Below are 15029 nucleotides of genomic sequence, written 5' to 3'. Positions count from 1 at the left end.
AAGAGGACGCAGGCTCCCTGCTGAGCAGAGAGCCCAATGCAGGGCTTGATCCCAGGACCCTGGGATCATGACCCAAGCTGAAGGCAGAGGCCTCAACCCACAGAGCCACCCAGGCACCACCAAAACCAGGCTTTAAACCAGTTACCCTGACTTAGCCATTATTAAACACCATTTCCAGTAAGAGTGTAATCTGAAGTATTAAATGATAATACACTGCCTTTAATGTAATTCATATATAGATTGTTGTTTTCCAAATTTACAGTGATTGGTAATATTCCATCTACCTGTTTCACTCTATTTGCAGGTGAGGGAAGGAGAGGGTAGTGACTTTTTGGTTTTAATGGCTTGATTCTTGATGTGGGAAGGTGAGTGGAGATTGGACATCAATAAGAACTGGTATCAGAGGCATCGGGTTTCTAATCTTGCCACTTGTGTTGGCTTTCACACTTGTTTCCAATCTTCTATCTGTTTTCCTTCTGCCTTCAGCTCCAAGGACATATTCTCTCCATGACAGCTCTCAGAACACTAATTTCCGTCCACAAGGTGCTAAACCATCATTTCCTCACAAAAGCAAGAGGCTTTCCTCTGACTGTTCCCTTGGAGGCTAGTTAACTTCCTCTTGAGGTCTCTCAAGAGCTGGAGGCTACCAGTCATCCACAAAGGTGGCATCTTTGTCCCTTTGCCATTTGTAATCCTTCCTTACTCGCTACCCATGGGGGCTGGGGCTGGGAGCTCCAGCACACTGTCACTCATTGGCATTTAAAAATGTTCTATTAAGTCCATTCCCTGAGGAAAGTGACTTCTCTGGAGGAACAGATGCTATCAGAGAAAGTGTGTTTTGTGCCCAATGGGGTTATCGTCTTCCTGGTGGACAGTACTGATAAAGCACCTTTCCTGCCTGGGCAAGAGCTGGAAACACGTCTCTCCCCAGACAGCATCTGAAAACCAGAGCTGACAATTGGGCTGGGATCAAGTGATGAAAGTGAGGCAAGAGACTCGCCCAAATGTTCCTGAACTGCCTTGTGCTTCACTCATTCTTAATCTACCTGTCATCAGGTATTCCAGAGGCTAGACATATCAGGAATCTGTAGGCAAATCAGGACCATTAGTTCATTCTCCTGTACTGAGGGGCTCTGTTCTACAATCCATTCCATCACCAAGAAAAGACTTGGGGAACTACTCATGGGTTTCAAGAAATATGACCTTTGAAAACTGTCTCCAATGTGTATAATCCTGAGGACCAAATGACCACCCTGTCTAATGGAATTCTGCTCCATTTATCCCATCTCTTCCTAAAGAACCAATAAAAAAGGAACCAAATGAAATGGCATGGGGGTATAAATTGACTTTGACTACAGGTTGAGAAAAATGATTGTATTTCTCTTATATTTATGACATGTGGAATTAACTATATTTAATACAAATGGGTGACTTAGAAAAATGTATGACTTCTTTAAAAGAGAGAGTTTTTTTGTATTTACTAAGCTGATCTCTCTAAGGCACCCTGAGTGGATTAATTACAATGGGCAGTTGGGACAAATGCCCTGCCATCAGCCGCCTCCATTCCCCTGCCAGGAGAAGAGCTGGGAGAGACAGTGCTCTTCAGAAGGCAAAGCAAAGTACATCCCAGCAGATGTTCACTTCTCCAAGAAATCATGGGGTAGGGGGGACAAGGGGGAAAGTACCCGTGATTTCCAAAAACTTTGTTGAAACCTAATTGCTGTTGGTATATAGCAAAGTAGTGTTAATATAAAACTTAATCCTGGAGATTCTTTTGCTTCTCACTTAGGAATTATTTTTAAGATAGCAGCCCAGAGTAGTGAAAAAGCCAGGTGAAAATAGTAGAACAGAGGGATGAGAAGTAGCTTCCTATCTTTGTTGTACTTGTGAGTTACTCCTTTGTAAATATGTGCTCCTGTGTGTATGGCGGGGTGATGTGCGTTTGAAGGTGACCTAAGTAAACTTTGTATATAAAGAATATTTGTAGCAACATTCATTTTTAAGCTGTTACATCCCAAGCATCTTGAGTATCTCTGCCAAAAGTCCTAAGTAACTAAACGTTGTGTTTGGTTAACAACTGTTATGTCACCAAATACTGGAGGGAATTAGCCTCTTCACGTTATGTGCTAAGCCTCAAGCTATCATGGGATCATCATGTAAATCATTTATTGTTCACACATTCATTCAGTAACTTTTAATGAGATCATGCTTTGTTGTAAGCATTGCTCTGGAGGCTGCAGATTTAAATATGACAAAGCCATTTAGAAGTTCACATGACCTGAAAGAGAGACAAATATGTCAACATATAATTGACCAAAGAACATGTGAAATTACACAATAAACTTAAGTCCAAACTACTGAAGCGGTAAAAAGTGCAGAAGAAGAACTCTCAGACCATCTAAAGACAGGAAGAGAAGGGTTCATAAAGGAGGTGTTATTTGACCAGGGCCTTGAACAACTGGTAAGTGAGAGGGACTGACCAGGGAAAGAATGGAATGAAGCTATTGGCAGCAGGGAGAATAATGGGTACATGAGTTAAGAGAATTTGAAATAGCAAGTGGTCAAGTTCACTGGAAATGGAAGTGAAAATGAATGTAGATGCCAGGTTTTAAATCACTGTGCATGCTGCATGGAGAGGTCAAAACTTGATTTTACAGATGGTGGTGTAGATCGTAAAACAAAAAAACATCAGACAAGTTAGGGATTATACAGTTCTAATGAAGATTGTGGTGGTAGACATGAGAGTATAGATAATTTTTTTTTTTAATGTGTAGGAGGTGGCAGAAAATTGAGTTTAGGAACTAACTGGACATAAACAATAGGGAGGAAGAGACAGGATGACTCCCAAGTTGCTAGCATGGGGTGTGCGACCATTCATAAAATTAGAAAACTTTCAAAGAAGGACTGGGTTTGGAGGCCTGAGTGAGGAGTTTAGTTATAATACTTAGAGTTGGGGTGTCTATTAGGTATCAGGTGACACCGTCTGGGGGGCTGCTAAGTGTTCATCAAGCCCTCGAGAGTGGAAAAGGTCTATATTTACATTAAGGTTTTTGAAATTTTGTCCAAAAATCGTGGAATATCAAATACCTAAAAAGTACATCAAATATGGATATGTAGCTTGATGAATTCTTGAAAATGGTACACCTTTGTCACTACCACCCAGACAAGTAAAAGGACACCACCAACAACCCAGAACTATCAGGTCCCCTCCACATCACATCACTCCCCTTGAGCACAAGTAAACCCCATCCTAATTTGTATCATAACCACCTCCTCTGGGGTTTTGTTTATTTTGCTGGATTTGTGTTTTGTTTTGTTACATGCATCCCCAATATAAGATTTGTGTTTTGTTTTGTTACATGCATCCCCAATATAAGAGTTTAATTTTGTCTGTTTTGAAATGTCATACAGTGTGCGTTCTGAGTCTGGTTACTGTAGCTCAATGTGCTTTGTGTGAGTCATTCTTGTTCCCTGTCTTTAGAATTGACTAATTTTCAATGCTGTTTGACATCCCCTGGAATGAATATACTACAATGTATGTCTTCATTCTACAGTGATAGACATTTTCATTGTTTCCATCTTGAGGCTATTTTAAACAACATTGTCAGAAACATTCTTGCACATATCCCCTGATACACATGCGAACGCATTTCTTAAACTAGGAATGTAATTTATAAAGTCACATGTTATGCATATCTTACACTTTGTTAGAAAGGCAAACTATTTTCCAAACTGACTGCCCCAAGTTGCACCCCGACTAGCTGCGTGTGACGCACACATTACTCCATGTCTCACCAACACTTGGTATTGGCAGGTTTCTTTTCTTTTCTTTCTCTATCTCCTTTGCCTTCTCCATTCCTCCTCTACCCTGTTTCCTTCCTTTCCCCTTCTTTCTTCCCTCCCTTCCTCTTTTACTTTTTTCCACATTCTGGGGAGTGTGCTTTAGTACATCACTGTGGTGTTAATTTGCCTCTCCCTGATACCTAATGATGTTGAATTGGCCTTTTGGGTCCTCTTTTGTAAAATGCTTGTTTAAGTCTTTTGCTTGCTGAAGTCTACCAGGCTGTCTAAAGATTTAGACTTTGATGAGAACATGTGAATTGCAGGACACTTACTTTAAAGGTATCTGTAGCGATTCTAGCCAATAGAAAGCTTTGGTTCCCTGTGTTATAATGGCTCTGGATGGCCAAAGAAGTCGCACCCCTCTTTTCTGTTCTTTCCAGTGTGTGAAATCTTGATATGGGAAGTGAGAGTTTTATATCAAAACCTAATTAATTTTTTTTTTTTTTTTTTTTTTTTTTTTTTTTGCTATGTCTTATCACCTAGCTGGCTGTAGCTCCCTGCTCCTTTTCCTCACCTGAAAACTCAGGTCTTGTTATTGCTGGCATAGCCTCTGCCATGAGCCCCTTTCTCTAATCACAAAGAGAAATCCCCACAAGGACATCTGTGGGTCCTCCAAGGGCAGGACATGAAGCAAAGAGACTGTGGGAACAAGCATTTTATCAACAAAGCAGTTCCATGGATAGAGGATTTTTGAGCATCTGCAAGGATGTTAACAGAAGATAAAAAGATAAAAAATAGTTGATGAGTGTTGGTTCATAGTTCCATGTGTTTGAAACACAGAGGTACTGACAAAGCTAGAATGGTTTCTGTTACAAGACTTTCTGAAGCCTTCATGTACATTGAGGATTGCATTTCCAAGAGGGTGATCATAGTAGATACCATATTCTCAAACTTCTTTGACCATTGCAATCATGAGTTGTTCTTTTTATTTATGTACTTTTTGAGGAACATGTCACAGTATTTTCCTACTGCATGTGTTCCCTCCACCTTAAAAATTCATTCTGTTTTTGTTTGTGTTATTCTGACAGACTCACTTGGCTACCACAGAAGTCTTTCCTTTATGAACCACTCACTGTCTTCTCACTGTCACTCCACTATTTAAAGGTCACCTGAATCCCTCATCTTCATGAACTGGTATGGAGTATATGGTGCCAAGAAAAGCAAGGGCTTGAGAGTAAAAGGTTTAGGTCTAAATAATCCAGGCTTTGCCACTGCCAAGTGGGACAACTTGGTAGCATTCACAAACTACTTTAACTGTCTAAGCCTGGTTCCCTCACTGAAAAGGAGACAGAAGAGTGTCTGTTTCATAAGGCTTTCTCTCTCTCTCTCTCTCTTTTTTTCTTTTTGATCCTTTATTAATGCACTTCATGTAACATGTTCAGAACAGTGCTTGGCACAGAGTAAATATTTAATAGAGTTATTTATCGTTCTTGTTATTACTCCTGCGTCTTTTGCCAGCATGGATCCCTAATTCTCCAGATCCAGAGACACAGGCGTCCCCTGAAGCCAAGCAAGCACTTCATGGGTGCTCATGGATCTGCTGAGAAATATAAGTCATCACGTGTTTAATTATATAAACGCAACTCACCACGCACACACATGTATGTGAGAAGGACACTACTTTCTATTGTGTGTTGTCATTGGCAAGATGGAATCTCATCATTAGTGTTGAGAGAGGTTCATCATCTTTGGAGCAGAATTTAATTTCCTCCTGTGAACATTTTATCTCCTCCCCTACCCCAGCTTCCTGACTCTTCACTAATGAAGATTTTTTGAAAAGTTGTATGGAATAGTGTTTGAATGATTATGAATAACCTCTAATAGAATCTGTCCTTGACCAAAAACCCTTTCTCAGGTGCAAGGCACAGAAGCACATGGGGTAAAAAAGCTTGCAGTATCAAAAAACAAAGACTTTGTGACTGGGGGAGAATATTTTCCATCCTTCAATCAGTTTTGTTGGTCTTGTTTTTTGTTTGGGGGTTCTTTTTCCCAAAAATTTAAGAATGCAAACACTAGTCCCTGGCTCACTGTGGGATAATATATATGAAATGTTTAGCTTAATGACCGACATCTTGAAGGCAGTCAAGAACCTTGACTCTCTCTCCTGTTCCTTTCTGCCTGTAGATTCTTCCACATAGAGTGTGACCCTAGACTTGTGTTTCTTTAGTCACCTGCTGACAGTGAACTGAGCAGTGTTCTCAGAGGCACCATCCAAGATCCATACACAGTCCCTTCCTAATAGATTGTCTCAAATTCCGTGCTTCTGGCTTCTGCTGCCAAACTCTAGAATGGGATCTGAGAATACTCCAGAAAGGGACAAAGCATTCTTCCTGAATCTGCCTCTGAACTGTTACTACACTTTTCTTGGCATCCCTTTTGGGCACGGAGAAGAGTAGTGAATGGTAGGGATAAGGAGCTTTTGTGCTTTGGGGCATCTATTCATCTAAGCTTTTAGCCATCCTATATGCACAAATACCACATAAAAAAACAAGATACACAAAACATGAATTCTGCTTTCAAGGACTCCCAATTTTGAGGGCAATCAGATCATTGGCTGTGAAGCCCTGTATTACTGTAGTTTTCTTACTACTATCCTTTCCACGTCAGTGCTCCCAATTCCCAGTTATCTGGTAACTGATTTTAAATTATTAGTCCGTAGTGCATGTCTGCTGTTGGCCTGTTTCTTTTCATTTGATGTACAAGGTAACTGCCGGATTTAGATTATACGAAGAGGCCTGGAGGCAATGGGTATGTTGGATGGATATCACATAAATAAATAAAAGAGGTCAGCCTCTCATCTCCCCCACACTGCCAATCCCCCAACAGTCCTGCTGGATCAAAATGGAGAAGTCTGGTTGGGAAAGCAGACGTTGCTTTACCCATTCCAATGGGAATTGGCAAACTTTTTATCTCCGGAAGCCTTGTCAGTATCATATTTAATCTGAATGTTATCATAATTATTGTAACTTTACATTTATATAGCACTGAGTCTCTGGGGAGAAAAAAAAGCTCTGTGAATATAAAAGATAATCAAACTTCTTTCCTCCCTTCTAGGGAGACAGAATACTGTGTTTTGTTTTGTTTTGTTTTGGTTTGGTTTTGGTTTTGGTTTGTTTGTTTGTTTTGTTTTGTTTCCGATTATTTTTCTTCCTTCTCTTGACTGACTCCTTCAGGCATCACCTGGATATACTGCCTGGGGGCTATTTTCTTTACTGGGTGGGTTTGACTTAGAAAAATACAGAAGGGGAGGAGGGTGCTGGTGGAGGCAAAACATACTTATGACCAAAGGAAAAAGTTCTTGCAATCACTTCAGAAGGAAGGAAACTAAAATTTATTAGCTACCTAGTAAAATCCAAAGCCTGAGTTCTTTGTTTTCCATTACTAGCTGAGAAGTCACTAAAATTCCCAGAGAAGTACCACTCTCCCTATTCTATTGTTATAGAAACAGAAGCTCCTTTAAATTCAGGAACTTACTCCAGGTCACTGCATGTGTGGCAGAGGCAGAGTTTGAAACCCTCTGTCTCTTTCCAAATTTCCTGCTCTTTTTGCTGTGACCTTGAAAACAAGCTTGTGACCTTATTCCCATGCCTTCTGGCTACCTTCTGCTTCACACTGTGCTAGGCCTCGTAGGTTTGAGAGCAATCAATGATTTATAAACCCTACCTCTCACCTTCTAGGGTTTTCCAAAAGAGAAATAGAATCCAAGGATGACCAATCCACATGAATTAGGGACGAAAGCACGTGGTGAGGTCTTTAGGAGTGGAGAGGATGAGGACATAAATAGGAACTAAAGTCCTAGGGAAGACTTCTTGGAAGAGTGGGGTTGGAGCACAGCCTCACAGACCAGAAACATGGAACAGCAAGTGTTATGGGAAGGCAGTAGCGTGGCACAAAATCCGGAGACAGAAGTAAGGGTTTTAGGACAGGGAGACTGAGATCAGCCAAGGGGAGGGGCACAGGGACAGACAGAGGGTCCTGAGGCCTGGGAGATGGGTTCAGAGGAGAAGAAAAGTATAGCTTGAGAGGTAGGGAGATGAAAGTGTAAGACCCCCATTAGAAAAGCCCCCCCGTAATTAACCTTGCTCTCTTGCTTTTCTGTAACCGCTTAGCTTTGGCTTATAACTGTAGCTTTTGTTAAAACTTTACAAGCAGCCGGCAGCAGGATGAGAGATAACCAGAACCCAAGGACATTCCGGAGAGATGGGCCTCACAAGGCCAAATTCTTGTCGTTTGAACAATACGCCCACCCTTCCTCCCCACCTCAAAGGATGTTTGCCCAAGATAAGTTACATACCAGAGAACCGACCCCCAGCTACGAGCACAGGATTACGCAGGCTTAACCCCACCCTGACTTCCCTTTCCCGCGTGGGCTCTCCCAAAACCAATCAATAGGCACCAGGTATGCTTTACATTCAACTTAACCAATAACTATGCTTCTGCTTCTGTACGTACGCTTTTGCCTCCCCAAACCCCATAAAAAGGCCCTGAACAAAGGGCAGGCGCGCAAGTCCTCTCTAGACTTGTCCGCCCGCCGGTACCTGTGTCCCAATAAACCTCTTGCTGTTTGCATCCAGTGGCAGTGTTGGATTCTTGGGTAAGGGGATCCGCGGGTCTTTCAAAAGAAGTTCTTCATCTGGGCCTCCTGCTTTCCTCACACATCCCAAGGTCAACTGGTTTCTCATTGCCTTCTAGGGTCACTGGGCAGCTTCTCAGAAAGATCCGCATGGTTCCTGTCACTCCTGGTTTACTTGGCTGCTCCCTTTACATTCCCCCAGTGACTGAGGCAGCATAGAGGCTGCTGGGTCTCTCTCGCTACCAGGGAATGTGGTGTTGCCAGACGGAAAAACTCCAAATGGCATACTGGGCTGCTCGGAGCTTCGGCCAGTGCAGGAAGCACAGGCTGGTTCCAAAGTCTGGAAAACATGACATGGTTGACACCGGCCAAGGTTGATAGGCAATTTTTCAGCCTTAGCAGAAATCCCTGCTGTGCAGAATTGGAAAAGGAAGGGCAGGTGTCTATAAATGGGATGACAGGGAAATGGGACAATCGTCAGGGCCAGCTTGGATTGCAAATGCAGTGGTGGGAAATCTTGCTCCTATGGAGGGTCCCTAACCAACAGAAAAATAAAATCGACGGAGGTTACTTAGAGGTAAAATACAATGTGGTTTCCTTTGTTAAAGAAATACATAATGAGCTTATACTTAACCTATCTTAAAGTGAAGGGATGGGAAACAGAGAGCATTAGACCTGCTTCAAAAAGCATTGTCTTGCTTAAAACCTGCCTCAAAAAGGAAGAGACTTAACGCCTTAACACAGCACACGATGGCATAAATTATTATCGTTGCCTTTTAATAACAGTAATGCAAGCTCACGGTATAAAAACTCAAATAGTTACAGCAGGGTGTTAGGTAAAGTGTAAATGTTCCCATCTTCCTCCCCCAGCTGGCGATCCATGTGGAAATGCCCTTTGTATTTTCCTGTCACTTGCCAGGTTCCTGATCACCAAATTCAGCAGTCCTTCCCTGGATGGTTTCTCATTGCTGCCCTCCCCAGCCAGGTTAGATTACTTTCAGATATTCAAATGTTCCAGCACTTCACTCCTCCAGGCTTTTGCTCAGGCAGCACCCTCTGCCTGCAAATGCACCCTCCCACCAGCCCCCTGCCTCTTGCACTCCACACGGCGACACCTTCAACACAGCTTAATATTCAGCCCAAATGTCACTTTCTTTATGAAGTTTTCCCTGATATGACCCCGTAGTTCTGCTCATCACCTTCTTGAAACTCTCATCGTCTCTTGCACGTATTTAATAGTTTTTTGGTTTCATGTCTTCCTCCCCCTGCTGATTCAGTATTGTTTGAGCGTGTGTGTTCTTCTCTTGTTCTGAGCGCGGAGCCAGGAGATTGATGCAGACTCCGAGCTCTGTGAATGTTGGTGGAATGAATGAATGGATGGATGAGCGAATGCGTGAGATATACCAAAGCCAAACTGAGAAACGTTTTTCGATGCCTTATTGAAATCAAAAGGAGAGGTGACAGAATGAGAATGTGGAGAGAAAAAAAGGGGTCGAATAGAGAAAAAATGGAGGAAAGACTTCCAGCCACAGAAAGGGAGACACAGAGAAGAAAAGAAGAGAAAGAGAGAGAGAGAGAGAGACAGGCAAAAAATTGTATACATTGAAAAACACAGAAAGATAAAAATAAGCCATTCGACCCACACTCTCTTATCTACCTGGATCTGTTCCTTAGCATTCTAGAAATGTTACCTAATGCCTTTCCATAGTTCTTTATATTCTCTTCATTCTTAAACCCTCAGAGAACCAGGTCTAGGTGGGTTAAATGGAGCGGCCCATCAAAGAAACAAGTGTCATCTGAATCACTAGTGGTGAGAGAAGTAAGGGTATCCTTACAGCCAGATGAAATTTCTCTAAAAGGAAGACAGGGTTAATTAACAAAGACAAAAATGACAGATTGAGAGGGTTCTGAAGTCTTGTGGCCAAAGATCTAGGATGAGATTTTGATTCCATGGTGGCCTGCTTTACTCCTTAGATCGCCTCTGCCAATGCCAGATAGTTACCCTCTTAGGTGGCCGGACATTCATCTTTACGATCTGGCTCTGGGACCACTTGGAGAGCCCACAACCTGGAGTTGATGGCCTCTCTGAGGAGGGTCTTACAAACTCACCACGTGTGTTCCTTGCAATTCCTTTCAGGTGTCAGGGCCTGTTCTGAGCAGGAAAATCATCTCCCAATTTTGACTCAGTCCTCAACAATTGTATTTAATTGCTGTAACTCCTGGAACTTGAAAAAGAAGACATTCTTTTTCCTATTCACCCGGAACAGAAGAGAATAAAATTGAGGCAAGAACTTGTAAGGAAGAAGAGACGGGAGAACTCCAGAAAAGCGGACATGCCAGCCAGTGCCGCCGGAGTAGGACTAAGGGAGGCTCTCCCTTTCTTCTTCGCATTCTTCTGTAGCACTGTAATTTTTCAAAGCCAACTGCATTACTCTGGAAATTGGGGAAAATATTTTCAAAATAAGGGAAACATAAAGAAAAGCTTGCTTCATCCTGAATGCTGGGGAAAGCTGTCTCAGAGCCCCACAGCACCCAAGGGCCTGCTCCTGAGACCTGTGTTCTAGACAACAGAGCCTCTCCGTGTGACTGGGCTGTGTAGATCCTATTCTTCTCCGCCAGGACTTGGGAGAGAAGTCACCCGAGATACAGTAAGTTGGGGTAGGGGCTTTGAGGAGGGACGGCATCTCTGCAAGAAACAGACCCAGCCTCTTTCCTAGGAAGGGAGGAGAGGCCACCTGCCTGGCGTGTTTGCTAACACGCAGGAGCTGTGGCCTGTAATCATCATTAGCTCTCTTTGGTGTTTACTGACTGTTATTAATTAGAATGAGCAAACTTGGCATTAATGTGCCTGCCATAAGGATGAAGGCTCTTACTGCACAACTATCCTGCATAAGCAGCTAGACTGGGACTCATTTACCAACTGTTACAGGGATGATGTTGGAGTACAGACACTAGCTGCCGGAGGTCCAGGCAGGACCAAGGGCACGGATGCTCCGGCCTGGATCTCTCTAGAAGCGGAGAGTTAGGGGAGCTCTGCCAGGGGGAGCGGAGCCTCTCCTTAGCTCATGTGGTCACTGCTAGCAGGCTCGAGGTAGCTTCCCAAAGCAGCCCCGGCAAGCTCACATGATTCTGTCACCAGACAAGCTTCCCTCTTGTCCTGGACACTGCAGCTTTCTCCACAATCGGAAAATCACGGAACATAACTTCCTGCACGAGTCAGTGGACTGGTGTTCTGTTGCCCTTTGAGAGAGACTGTACCCTCCAGTGAATTTTGGGAAAGAGGTTGGGCAGGGGGCTTGCGAGGCTCTGCTCTATCATACAGTACTAGTATTCTCCGGCTTCTCTGGAAGAGACATTATGGCCCTGTATTCCCTCCCCTGAAAGGATCAGCTTTCAAAGAGGAGACTGCCACCCTCTGGGGGAATATAGAAGACGGGAGGCAGAGGCCATGTCAGCTGGAGAGGAGGGCTAATTTGCTCCCCAATAGACAGGCAGCCTGGGATGGAGAGGGGGCTCTCAGAGACACAATGGTGGTTTCAACTGGCTCAGAAGAAAGGCGCTTGCGAGAGATGGAAGGTGGGAGAGCAGTTCGTTCTGCTCAGAGAAGTCACGCGCTCTCCCTCGGCTTCTCCGAAGGACACAGAATGATCTGCAAGCAGAGGGTAAGGCCTTCCAGAGAAAAGGCACCGGGACCGTGTTCTCTAGGCTCTTGGCCCTGTATTTTGCATTGTTTGGCACATTGCTCTTTATTCTCCCAGAGGACCTGGGAACTGGCAACAGGCCCGACCTATTGCGGGCTCACGTCTGAGCAGCTCCAGAAACGAGCAGCAGCTCCCACGTGGGGAAGGACCTGAGCAGACAGGGCCTGCGTCATTATGGCCTCCTTCCTTCTCTGGCATGTACTGAGATTTCTGTGACTGACTAGGCCATGGCATGTCTGAATGTCTTTGGTCCTGGGCACACTTATGCTCTTTCCTCTGAATCATGAGTGGGACTGTGGGGATTGTGAAAAGTAGGAGAGCTGATGAATGAGGACACTGAATAGGATCTGGGTAACCTGGATATTTGGGGGAAAGGATGGCTTAAGATTTTGTGCCATCAGAGGCACTTATGGTCTCAGAGAAGTCCACAGGAAAAAAACCCTCAGGCAAATCCACACTTCTGAGATCTCAGCTGCTAAGGAAGGAAAGACCCCTTTTTCATGGAGGTTTAGACCCAGGAGAGTATCTGGCGAGCAGCACTTATCATTGCCATGGTGATCAAGTATCAAACACCTAAAAGTGCACAGTGCCGCTCTGAGAAGGGCTTCTTTCACCTCCCTGTCTTTTCAGGTGCTACTTGTTCCATTGGAAATCTAGTCACTCCATTAGGCATTTGAAGAAATTCATGCAGTTGCGAGGCTCCTCTCAAATGTCACCTCTATGAGGCCCTCTTGACCCTCCAAGCTGAGCTAGGTTTCTCCATTCTCTGTGGGCTTATTAGACCTTGTAACTTTCCTTGAATGCAAACAAAGCATCGAAACGGAATGAACAGTCTTTCCCATTGGGTTGTGCACTGTCCAAGGTCAATACCTATGTTTTATTTATCCCTCTACTCATCTAGATCCAGGGCCTGGCATGCTGTAGGTACTAATGAATGAGCTAAAGAACAAAATCCACCATGCAAAGGTCTTCTGGAAACTGTTCCTCTATTAAAAATACACTGGTGTTCACAGACAAGAAAACACATAGTTGATAAATTTACAGTTAATATTGAGCCAAGGCATAAAGAGAGGAAGAATAAAACTTTTGAGGATAAATGTTAAAGTAGAGTCCTTTTGAGGATAAAGGACGTAGAGTTGACGTAGGGATTTCTTGAGCAGCTACTCTTCACCTGGTGCATGCAAGACGGGGTCTGTAAATATGTCATCAATTTCGACCTTCACCACAGTTTAGCACAGTTCTAGGTGACTGAGTCTAACGGTGAACAACAGAGACTGGATCTCATTGTTTGCTTACACATAATCTACAGTTGATTCTACAACTCAGAGAGGGTTGGTATCTTGCCTGGCTTTGAGTATCTCAAAAGAGTTCAGCATGAATTTAAAGTCCGGTCTGTATGGTTTTAAGGTCTATTCTCTCTCCCCAATCTAGGTTGTATATATTCCAGAAGACTTGGGCCAGGAACCCTGATGTTTCCATTATGCAATCAAGAAGGACATCCTTGAAGAGTAATTAGTCTGAAACATTCTGGGGCCTCCAAATAAGCTTTGTTGATGTTTAACAGACCCACAGTTTTATCCCTCAGTGCTGGGCTTGGCAGTAGGCATTGGGAGGGGAAGGAAAGTAATGCCTCTCTGTCACTTTAAGTCCTAAATTGTTTTTAGGTGTTTGTTTAGAGACAGCATTGGGATGTTGTCTGCCAGGCAGGGAAGAGGGTGGACGTGGCCTCCTTCAGACCTCTCCTCATCAGAGTTACTGTTTCGAGTAACGAGGAAGCACGGGAATTGATTTGATGCCTAATGAATAATCAGCTGCCATCAATAATTGTAATCACTAATCTGGTGCAATTAGAGGCAATTATAATAAATGCAATTTCCTCCCGAGCCACTAACGAACTACAGAAATATGAATTGACTTAAGGGGGCTGGCAGTGATTTATGTGATTGTGAGATCACGAATACCATTATCTTGGTAAAGATTCTTAAAGGAGCAAGGTCCTAGTCTGATTTCACTCTTAACTAATGAGAAGCTAGAAAATACAATTCTGGAGGTGAGGAGCACAGGTGCCTACTCTATCTCTCCTACAACTAGCTTCGGATAATCGTAGATACCTGTGCAGACTCAGCTCAGTCTGTCACTTGAAGGTCTGTTCCTGTACGTTTTGCTTACTAGAGAGAGATTCTGAGTTCACACCTTCAAGTCTTGAAGAACAAGGACTAAAGCACCCAATCAATTCTGCAAGAGAGGGTGTTGACAGCAACATCTGGATGGAGGTGGCCTTTGTTATTCCCAAGGGAGGCATGTCTATTGGCCCATTACCCTTTCCACATCCAGATGAATCCCCAGATTTCATAAAGATTTGATCTTTATGTAAATTGAAGGAAACTAGAAGTTGTCAATATCTTACAAATGCTTAAATAACTTTAATTATGTTATTCTGATTCCTAGAAATTTTGATTGACCATCAATTTTCTAGTGAATCAGCCAGAGACATTGGAAGGACTCCACCACATGACCCTAAAGAACTGTGACAACACTCTATTGCGCAACAGTGAGAGTGGGAGGTAAGGAGACTTGCTGGGGACAGAGGGTGTTTCCAGGATGCTGGCCATTCAGTACAAAAACTGGGAAAGTCTCAGGCAAACCAAGATGAGTTGTTCCCACGGAGACACAGGCCAAGGCCAGATAATGCAGGAAGGGAGGTTGGACTCTGTTCCCGTTGCACTTACAATGAAATTCAATCTCCCGGACATGGACTAGAAGGTTCTGCAAAATCTAACCTCTGCTCGGCTGCCCAACTCCTCTCCCACTGGTGGACTCCCCCAAAACTCATTTCACATGGGCCTTTTGTTTCTTCTTTCTCAAGTATGCCAACTTTGTTCTTGTCTCAAAACTTTCCACTCGCCTATCCT

General features: G+C 43.5%; 1 protein-coding gene and 1 long non-coding RNA gene across 8 annotated transcripts in view; one reads left to right on the top strand and one right to left on the bottom strand.

Moving 5' to 3' along the window:
* Positions 1-15029, bottom strand: part of NTM (neurotrimin) — a 939904-nt gene that overhangs the window by 765544 nt on the left and 159331 nt on the right. The window lies entirely within an intron of this gene.
* The window catches only part of LOC116598189, a 44237-nt gene that overhangs the window by 24110 nt on the left and 5098 nt on the right, over positions 1-15029 (top strand). For 3 of the 5 annotated variants that reach the window (XR_004288988.1, XR_004288987.1, XR_004288984.1), the window contains one exon: positions 10554-14681. This is a non-coding gene — a long non-coding RNA (uncharacterized LOC116598189). The remainder of the gene's footprint in view (positions 1-10553; positions 14682-15029) is intronic. The other 2 variants (XR_004288985.1, XR_004288986.1) reach the window with 2 other exon arrangements.

The sequence above is a fragment of the Mustela erminea genome, chromosome 9, assembly GCF_009829155.1.
Source record: "Mustela erminea isolate mMusErm1 chromosome 9, mMusErm1.Pri, whole genome shotgun sequence".
Lineage (NCBI taxonomy): Eukaryota > Metazoa > Chordata > Mammalia > Carnivora > Mustelidae > Mustela > Mustela erminea.
The sequence above is the reverse complement of the archived record's forward strand: the minus strand, read 5'-3'. Positions and strand labels throughout refer to the sequence as shown.